Below are 10,461 nucleotides of genomic sequence, written 5' to 3' on the forward strand. Positions count from 1 at the left end.
TCTCGAATCGATACAAAAGTTACATTTTGAAGTTATGTAAGTTAGGACTTTCAACGAGATTATGATTCCTGCTGTGCTACCAACCTTGCCGCGCTTAAGTTACATGGCAATTGCCAGGGAAAACAAAAACGTCCCATCCACTGAAGGTCATCGACACCTATCAAGTGCAAGTAGAAATATGATTTCTATAAAGACGCTTTATTGTTCGCCCGCCATCATCGTCGTCTTGATCAGCCTAATCAAGCATACACAGCCAGACGAAATTATCTCCGCTATCTCTCTACTTACCCCTGCCGCGTGCCTGCTGCGACATTTATATGCCCTCCCACTCATTCAGAAAATACAAGGCCCTAAAACCTCGGTGTGATAGGCCTACCTGCTTTCTGGCTCTTTCTGTCGCTTTTTGTAGCGAGTTGTCTGCGCATGCGTTTGTCAGAAAAAAATTCAACTTCAAATAAATTCAGTGCTGCACATTTCAGGTTTGTCCCTGTCCCCGTGTGGCCAGTTAGTTCTAGTTCATTTCGCTGAAACTAGCCAAGCAGCAACCTTGTTGATTTTCGTTAAGTGAAAAAAATTATTTCTGTGAACGTGATCTCTGGGCTTTTTTAGGACCCATTATAGAAGCCCTCATAAACGGGCACACTGCCTAACGGTGTTGAACAACGCACTGATGATGATGTATCACTCGTATTCAATGCATAAGATTCGGGCAACATCGACTCGAACAATAACAACAGCGGAAAGCAACACCGGTCCGTTCCGCAGAAGCCGCATCAAACTATGAGTGGCGGCATAAACGGGGCCCACTGTCGCGTGGTGTAGCGCCAGGCTCTACTTGCGCATGGCCAGGCCTATAAGGCATCCTGCACCATAGTAAACTCGTGCACCGCGCGTTGAAAAGCGTACGTCGCCGAGCGTAGACAGCCCCAGTGACCCCACAGCGAGGGGCGAGACCTTGGATCTAATTTGAGCCACTTTAAACGCAGGCTTCGCTGGATCTGTCGCGCGCAACCATCGCCCCATTCTATTTCCTTCGTCCCTTTCTCTACAGCAGCTGCTCTTCTGACTCGTTATTAAAACAGTGACCTCGATTTCGGCCACTTTCTCTATGCGTGCTATGCTCCCCTGTCCATTCGTTGCCAAAGGTCCGCTCTCTTCCTTTCTTCTTCTTGTTGCTTTTTTCTTACGGCGTTTTTTTTTTCTTCTTTCAACGAAGGTGCACACAAAGCAAATGATGACGCTAGGTGTGACAGTAGGATATACGGAGGGGATTTTGGTTTTGAGTGACTTCAATGCGGTCAGCAACGAGCGTGTCCAAAACAGGAGTCAGCACACGTGTTTGTGTGTTTGCATCTCTCGCCACTGCCTCCGCTTCGCTGCACATTATACACATAATGACGCGTTTTCAAAGTCATAAGCATATACAAAGCTTCGCAGTAAACTGGTATAGTCGCAGCTAAGGAGATGACTCGATCGTTCGAACTCATATACTTGCTGAAATGCGTTCAATTTCGTTTATCTGACATTTTCTGAACAACTCGTGTCGCATTATAAGAGGAAGTTCACAAGTGTGCCGCCACTAAGGGTGCACTGCAGTTGCCATGGCTCTACTGTAAAACTAAATAATATTGGCAGCAAAGTGAACAGTCACAGCGAGAACAATCCATGTTTCTCAGCTGCAGGTATAATGGAAACCAAGAAAGCTTTTTTTTTTTTTTTAACACACTTGCTTTTTTTTTTGTGTTAACACCTTTCATAGTTCTTCGAAGTCATGTAAACCATGACCGCATCTCAGGTAAATACAGAAATGTGTTCTGGTGCCTCTACTGAGTGATGTTGTGAGCATACTACTTCCCCTGAATCTCGTGTCAGGGGCTTACTTGAGTTCTTCATATGCTTATGATCGCCACTCGACGCCAAATGATAGCCCGTCAAAACGAACACCTGAAGTCAATATTGATCCTTATGCGCGGTATATAATATGCACTGTGTACAAAATAGAATGCAGCTTTCAAATTACGTATGCATTCTGTATTTGCATATGAAAAGAATGAAACGTAGCAAAATGCGTGCCCTATATTCTCCTCGTCGAGCTATTACTTCAGCGATTACTTGCTACTAACATTCAAGCAACAGATGCGTAAGGTACCTTCTCAATTTCGGAAGGGATCGTTAACGGGCTCCCCCCACTTGTCCATTTCGTTGCTAATTGCGTTGTGATAGGTCGTAGTCGATATGCAGTCCTAATATGTATGCGCACCCCAGAATGCACAAATTGTCCAGATATAGGTTCGATCGTAAAGAGAGAGGATTAGGGGCGTGGTTACTTTCGGCAATGCGCGACCTATAGTCATTTGGTTCAAGCAAGCCTCACAAAAAGTTACAATGTGCAAAAAAGAGAAGTGACTCATAGTTCTCGCTATCGCTTCCGAGAAGAGAGAAATTCAAAGAGCTACTTTTTTTTTATCTCCCTCTCTTAGTGAGGTTTCAATAGCGGCAGGTACCGCAAATTTCGTTTTGAGCATTCGTCTTCAATTCACGTTGCTTTTCACGGTAACGGGCAATGCTACCCGCTATTGCAGTTTGAGCAAGTTCACACTAGTGCACGCTGCATCACGACCTTAAATCTATATACTTTGAGCCACTAAAGGGTGACACATACAACAAGACTGTCCATAAAAACCGGCTGTCTCCTGTCTCGAATCTTAAGAATCCTGATAAGGAATGGCAAGACATATGTAGCAAATTTAACAAAAATGCAATAAAAAAAGTGTAGAAGAGTACGCAAAAACCTGAGGTAGCGGACGGGACTCCTGAGCCGGTCCTACCACGCAATGGGACACCAATTAATGGATGTTTCTGACATTCTTTTATCTTTTCACTCGCTTTTCTTCGCTTCTTGATCAAGCTGCAACATTCGCTACCACAAAGCTGAAAGGAAATATCCAGTTTTACGGCGCATCAAAAGGGCGATCGTAGACCGATAAATGATCAAAACCGGACGTTGCGCAGAGACTGAGTAGAAATTGTTTCCAACCGCCTTTTCCGGTATACTTTTCCATGGCCGAGAAAGCGGCGGCCAACTCGAGTTTCGACAACAACCACGACATTAATTTTGTTTTTCATTTTTCACCTCTTTTTCTGGAACGAGCGTGAACAACTGACCGCAACAGAAATGCGGAAGAACATCTGAGAGAAACGCTAGTTTACAGCGCTTCCCGTAACTCGGTCCTATTTTACTTTTCTTTCGTCTATTTTTAGCTCCTCCTGTCACGTATAACGTTGCAAAAGTTTATTGCTTTATGTAACCTATTTTTTGTTGTGCGAGTGCGTGTTAACAGTTGTCGCCAGACGACAAACCGGCATACCGATGAAAATGAAAAAAAAAAAAAAACTATCGGTTGTAATAGTTCCTTTAAAGTAAGCAATGGCAGAATGGCAGTCCGGTAACTAGCATACCTGATATCATTTACCGAACAAGCTTATCGGCTTGTAGGCGAAGGAAGGCGCATACATATTTTCTACTATGGTACAACCCGGTGAGGCTACGACGCCGCACATTGCAGTGTCCTGCAAGCAATTAGGATGGCTAACCTACAATCGGGCGATCTCGCCGGAGCTTTCGCAGCTAGTGCTCGCACGATACCGCTCGCATTTTCTCTATTACGCAATCATGTAGGCTATGTAACCTGACCTGCTCTACTCTGATTCACCGTCGCCTTACGCGCTTTAGCGCAACAAGAGGTGTGCCTTGGCGTCAGGAGGAAAGGGACATACCTGCCTCATGCATCATTCAGCTACGCAAATTGTCGGTCTGAAGGTTTGATGTTCTTCGGCACTGTACGCTAGCACGATATAGGCGAAGAATTATTTACCGGTTCTAAACAAAACAAAAAAACAAGCGACAGAATGGTTTGAAAAATACGACAAAATATTCTGCAATTACGTCGTAAACATCAATTTTATGTAGTTAGAGCAGAAAAGTGCTACTGAACTATAGAAAACTACCACAGAAAAAGACTCCAGTACTACACAAAAGTACTATAGAGCTAAGAATCTTCTAAAGTTTACTTTATAGCACAGGAGATTTTTTTTTTCTCCAGTACCTTTCTTTAGACCGCAGTACTTTTCTGTTGTAGCTACAGAAAATTCAGGTGTTACTACAGAAATTCCCGTCGCCACAACCGGTTAACTGTAAAAAACCCTCCGTGTTCGCACCTTCTCCCCCGTAGTCTTACTCGGCAGGAGGAGGTATCAGTGCGCCGGATTCGGGCAGGGGCGGCTCTGACCCCATCTGTATACGACATCGATGGCGGGATAAAGATCTGCCAGTGACTGACAGATGCCCTCACTGTGACACTCCACCTGACGTCTGCGATGTGCGTCACTTGTTGTGTACGTGTCCATCAACGACTCACATTAGACAACGGATACTCATGAGGGTGGGCCTGCGGTGGAATCGCGATTGTGATTACGAGAAGTGGACAATCGACAATCGCTACACTGCCAACCTCTGCGAATACCTAAGCGCAACTGGACTTCACTCCTTCTTTTAACTGTCTATCTTCTGCATCCCATTCCCGTTTCTCAACTTATGCTTTGTGGCAAACTTTTCGAAAAAAAAAAAAGAAACACTGTCAAAAACCACACATAGATTCTGTCGTGAGAACAAAAGATTTTGTGCTGTTCCTTTTTTTTTTTTTTGACTGCAGAAATCTCATTTGGTTTGTTTTGACGCCATCGTGTTAAGGACCCCATTAAAAAAAATGTATATATTCGCCTTTGTAGGCACTGTGAGCGAAATAGTGCGTGTGGCAGGTTTCATGGCCGGCGACTGATTGGTTGGCTGCTTATGGGACGTCATGAGGTCATATGACATGACGAAAGGTGATCAAAGAAGTCAGTTGGGCTAGTTGATGCGTTTTTGTAAATGACTGGCGACTGTGTAGAGCATGTGCTGATGTCAAGCGTAAATTCCCTTTACTTGTTGAATAAACGTCAGTTGAAGTCTAGCGTGCTGTCCCGTTGGTACCTTATTGTCGCTATCCCTTGTCTTTTTCCACGCTAGTTATAATGTAGCAGTCATTAATACTAAGACGAAAGGTGCTTCTAATTCGAGCTTCTCCTTTCAGATTGGACGTTGAGGTGGGACCGTACTTTTCAGGACCCTTGGATGATGAGTAAACACGCTATTTCAAGGAGGCGTGCCCGCAAGGCTTGGTTAAAGCGGAAAGTCATAGGCCTCTGTGTCGGGTATAGTCTCACATATCTGGGGAGCCATTAACGCCATCCAATATGCCTTTAAAGATAGAGCTTAAATATCCCCCATTTGTTAAAAATCAGGCTCCTAGCAGGCACCCCTCAACACAGAGTACAGTATGCAATGAGCTTAGAATCAAGAGCTTACAAGCGTCTTTGGCAGGTTCTCTCTATACTACTCCTGAGTTCACTTCTGAGAAACTGCCTTATGCCCAGTAACTGATGCGTGCTTATTGCTAAATAATTTGCGAAAGCTAACATTGGAAATTACCGTTCGCATGCCAAGTGTAAATGACGTATTGGACGGCCAACAATTGACGCCACCCTTAAGGAATATAAGCCATGTCAAAAACCTCTCTAAAATATACGGAATAGAACATATTGGTAAGTATTCGTACCAACCTGATTCAAATAACAAAAGCGCAAAAGGTCAGAAACCTCGCCGCCCACCCAACAAAGAGCGACGTGCCTCTGAAACACGTGGGACATTCGTGGGCTGCAACGCTGCGTACACTGATACGGAATTCGTGTAAGTACGAGAGGAATGAACTCACCTTACAAGCCCCTCTGAGTCGACACGTCTGCCATCTGATGCGGAATTCCAAGGGGGCAGAGCCTCTTGCTGCTGAGACGCACGCACCTTCGGTGTTACCCCGCCAAGCTTCGAAACAGCACTGCAGACTCGTAGTGGCCGTAGCGGCTGTACACCTCCGTCAATGGTAGAACAGTGTTCACCACTCGTGGCCGTAGTACGCGCTCGTTATAGCCAGCAGAGCCGGAACATCGCATCGACAAAACGTGACGCTAACTCCGTGAAGACGGTTATCTCGCGGAAGCAACGGGCCATGACGGTCCGCTCGGAGCCGTTAGTTCGGTTGTCCGTGTCGTCATCGATGAAGCTTCCGATAGAAAAGCGGTCGGCGAACGGGGTCCGCACATCAATGCACTGCGGTCGACGTGTTCCCGCCGGAGAAGTAGAGACGAGTCGCGCGGAGTAAGGTGAGGAGAAAGAAACTGGAGAAACGCACCGGAAAAGGCCGACGAGCGAGCCGGTTCAGCCGGCACGGCGTCCTTGCCGCATTGCTCGCCGCCCTGGATCAGTGTAGCAAGCTGGAAGGACCTCTTCCTACCCTCAGCTTATGCGAATGCGCGCCGCTCCGCGCGAAGACGGAACCTGCCTCACAAGGTGTACGCGGTACTACTCCACGCGCGGCAACGAATGATGAGGGGTCCCCAGAGGAGGATGGAAAGAGAGAGGGTTTATAGGGGGAGACAGTAGGGCGCTCTCGCTTCGCCCGCTTTCCTCCGAAGCTCACGACGACGTGATGGAGAAGGGCGGTAGGAAAGAAGTTGCGGTAAAGGAGTTTTGCAGGGGGCCGTTACGGGGGGAAGCTCCGCTCTCCGCTCTCTTTCTCTCACGATCTGTCGCTTTCGTGTTTTGTTTCCTTCTTTCGACGTTATTTGTCCATCGCTGAGTGTCTTTTCTACCTGGTCCTCGAATCTTCAACCTCCTCGCGTGCTCCTCGCCTTTTAGCCAACGACTACCCAGCACTCCCTCCTCTTGATTTAGCCTCTGGCCATCTTTGTCGGCCGATCACCGCTCCGCTTTCGAGTGCGACGTTCCAATGTAACCTTGTGATAGGAAGTCTTTTTTTCTTCCCTGTCGGTTAAGTGAAGAAAGGAGAACGTTTCCTCCTCGAACGAAAGGATAGGCGAGAAAGACCGCGCACTATCTTCGAACATGCCTTTTCCTCCTCCTCGTCCCCTCCTTCTCTCTATCCCTCGATAGCGAGAACCAGTTTTTGTTCTTTGGGTCACTTGTTACTTCGTCGCCAAGCTTGCTGCGGTTCCTGCGGAGGCCGAAAGTGCGCCGTAGTCCGCACGCCATGCGGTCGGAGCGAAGTTCCGATCGCGTGCTCGGTAGGACGCTAACAGAAAGTACTCTTGTTGGTTCTTCTAGCCCCTTCTCTGCTTTCCAGTTCTTATTCGTAAATATAAAACTTTTACCATAATTACTTAGCTGGACCCCTCATTAGCGGATAATTAGAGCGAGGTCAGAGACCAGCTCCCAAGACACAAGTGCAGAGCGTATAAGCCTAGCAGAACGTGGCACAATCAAAAGGAGCCTGTTTTTGGGCGTGGAGGAAAAGAGAGAAATCAAAGCAATTAGTGTCAAAAAGGATAGGAAGGGGAGAAAAACAAAACGCTGGCAGCAAGATGCAATGAAAATATTCGTGCTTTTCTCCTATGGGCAAGCTTTTTTCACAGCCGAAAAATACGTTGCAACCTGTCGTAATTTTCCAGTTCCAGGGCATACTTAATATAAAGTTAATAACTTTAAACGGCGCTTTTTGTATCCTTCGGATTAGCTGAATATGCTAAGTGACAACGCCGCAGCTCAGTGGGAGGTTAGACGAGATTACAGATAAAGAGGAACGAATGAAGCGGTGTATACTCAACTGTAAGCTGAACATGGCTGTGAAGAGCGGCTTAAATTTGCTCAGAGGAACTTGTTTCTTCTTTTCATATCTGGACTGATTTAAAAGCGTTGAATGCTAGCCAGCTTGGTATGATGTTATTGTTACAAGGTGATTAGGGAAGAATATTTAATGAATGGACAGTTACACTCACCTCTCCAACCTTCTATTAGGCTTAAACAGCTGCTACCACTGCAACACCTAACCTGCTGTAATAATTTCTTCCAGAGATATATAGGGAGGGGGGGGGGGGGGGGTGGCGGACACTGCAGGGCACGTGACTGGAATATTAACTGTGCTCAAAAGTTAAAGTGCACAAAATGTCCTGCTTTCATTTTCTAAGAGATGCCCGGCTGCTGTGAGCAGCTGGTTAGTATGGCTAACCATTCAAAGATCCTACCGCCGGGGTGGCGCAGTGGTAACGGCGCTCGACTACTGTTCCCAAGGATGCGGGATCGAATCCCGGCCTCGGCGGCCGCTTTTCGACGGCGGCGAAAAGCAAAGGCGCCCGTGTGCTGTGCGATGTCAGTGCACGTTAAAGAACACCAGGTGGTCGAAATTTCCGGAGTCCTCCACTACGGCGTCTCTCATAGCCTGAGTCGCTTTGGGACGTTAAACCCCAGAAACGAACTAACCAACCATTCAAATATCACAAAGCTCTACGCGACTAAGGAGGGATGAACACCGCGCATACAGCGTTGTTTGACATCCCTGTGGCCTGACATTGTTTCATTAGTGAACAACAATACCCCTTGCAGCTAGAGCAATGCAAACCGAAAGGATAAATAGATTGCGATGATGCTGCCGAAGCTATACGGAAAAAAATCACTGAGTCGCTATAACAGATAAGGTTCAAGACCTCGACCTCATTTGAATATTTAACGTACAATCTTTGTCTCAACAAGAACATCGAGCATGTTGTTAAAGCGCAGTCTGAGCCGGTACACACTAAAACGTCCTGAAGTCGGAAACACCAGCATATAAACTATTCAGTTACGGCCACTTAAAGACAAAATAGTATAGTCCGTCATTGCAATCCTACTGTGATGCATGGGTCTACAAAACACGCAATGGATCTTATTTAAGAAATCTCAGTTAAAAATGCTTCAGCTGCCTCAAACACGATGGGATTGCAGACACGAAAAGGCTTTTGTATATAAAAATAAATCCTCTAACTACACAACAAAACCGTATAAGCGCCGCAACAAAGCCATGAATAAGGAAACTTATAAGTTTCTGTTCGGTTTCTCCGTACGCATTTATTTTCCAGTACTATCTAGATAGATTTTTTAAATCTGCATGATCACCACTTTCAGCTTCAACCATCTGTCCTAACACCACAATGAGTATTAGTGGGTTTGGTGTTCTGCTGCAAAAACACGAATGCCATTTTTTTTTCACACACCACAGCGGCATACTATACGATATCAGGCAGGTGTTGCATTCTGGAGTGATTTCGTCAAATGGGGAAATGTTTACCATGAATCAAGGGTGGATGCTAGACATTCGGCTTCAAGTTTGAAAGCATCTACGATGCCTCCCCCCCCCCTCCCCCTTATTATTATTTTTTTTTTTTTTTTGTCTTGAAGGGACGCAATGTGAAGCTCGCCAAGAGCCGTGTACTTGTTTTGCGCCAGTGAATACCAGGAGCTCGCTGTCAGCCCGTAGACCTCGCCTGAGTCGTTGTTCGTAGCTATCAATGCAGTTTTGAAAAGTATATGCGCTTTAATTGAGATTGCGTGTCGGGACCGTAGGCCCTCAGTAAGCCGCGCCATTCGAAATAGTTAGCTGACGCGGCCATGCGATCTCTAATCGCTGCTTCGGGTGATTATATACTCCTGGCGGAACGATCAAAGAAGGACAAACATGAGGCCCTTTTTTCTCTGCGTAAGTAAATTCTCTGTGCATTAGCAGTAGGAAGTATATCTTCAGAGGTCGCCGTTTCGCTGTGCCACCGAACATCAGTATATTCGATGACAAATTCTGCAAGGGGTTAAAGATACGCGGCGATGAAGTAACAGAATCAGAGCAAAATAACAACGCAGTTGCAACTAGCAAGTGCTGAATATTTTATTCACAACAATAACATTATTGTGAGGGACCGCCATTAGAATAAACATTGTGAAAAACCAGGCAGTTGTTGCAACTACAAAAAAAAGGAAAAAGTCTCTCTCCCCACCCCTTCAGAAAAAAATTGACTACAGGTAGAGAGCACAAAACGAGCTATAGCTATAATACGTTTCCGTTTTCATGAACACAGAATGCGGACAGACTTCTTGGTGCTTCTTTCGGAACAGCCACGTAGGTCGTTGTTCATATTCGCACAGTGCTCTTGCGCGCTCAGTCACCACAGTACCTGTAACGCAGGCCCCTACCTACCCACGTATTCTGTTGTTGAGATAGTTGAGCCGCTCATCCTGCTCAACTCCATTGCAGCCACAGCTCATCGCCCATAGCGCCCAAGTGTTCGGCGATGTAGGCCCCAACTTTTCGGACTGAGTTGAGCCGGAATAAGATAAATCAATATATATATATATATATATATATATATATATATATATATATATATATATATATATATATATATATATATATATATATATATATATATATATATATATATATATATATATATATATATATATATATATATATATATATATATATGAAGGAAAGAAGCCAACAGTCGGCGAGGCCAAGGAAAGCGTTGGGGATTTGGGGATGA

The 10,461-nt window shown here is 45.6% G+C and overlaps 1 protein-coding gene across 1 annotated transcript in view; it reads right to left on the reverse strand.

Moving 5' to 3' along the window:
- Positions 1-6,458, reverse strand: part of LOC146179657 (carbohydrate sulfotransferase 1-like) — a 68,161-nt gene extending 61,703 nt beyond the window's left edge. Inside the window, exon 1 of the mRNA XM_084579300.1 lies at positions 5,814-6,458. The gene's annotated coding sequence lies outside the window, so the exon portion shown is untranslated. The remainder of the gene's footprint in view (positions 1-5,813) is intronic.
- Positions 6,459-10,461: the final 4,003 nt, after the last annotated feature.

Source organism: Amblyomma maculatum, chromosome 9 (assembly GCF_055883805.1).
Source record: "Amblyomma maculatum isolate TAMU_Amacu chromosome 9, ASM5588380v1, whole genome shotgun sequence".
In the NCBI taxonomy this organism is placed as follows: domain Eukaryota; kingdom Metazoa; phylum Arthropoda; class Arachnida; order Ixodida; family Ixodidae; genus Amblyomma; species Amblyomma maculatum.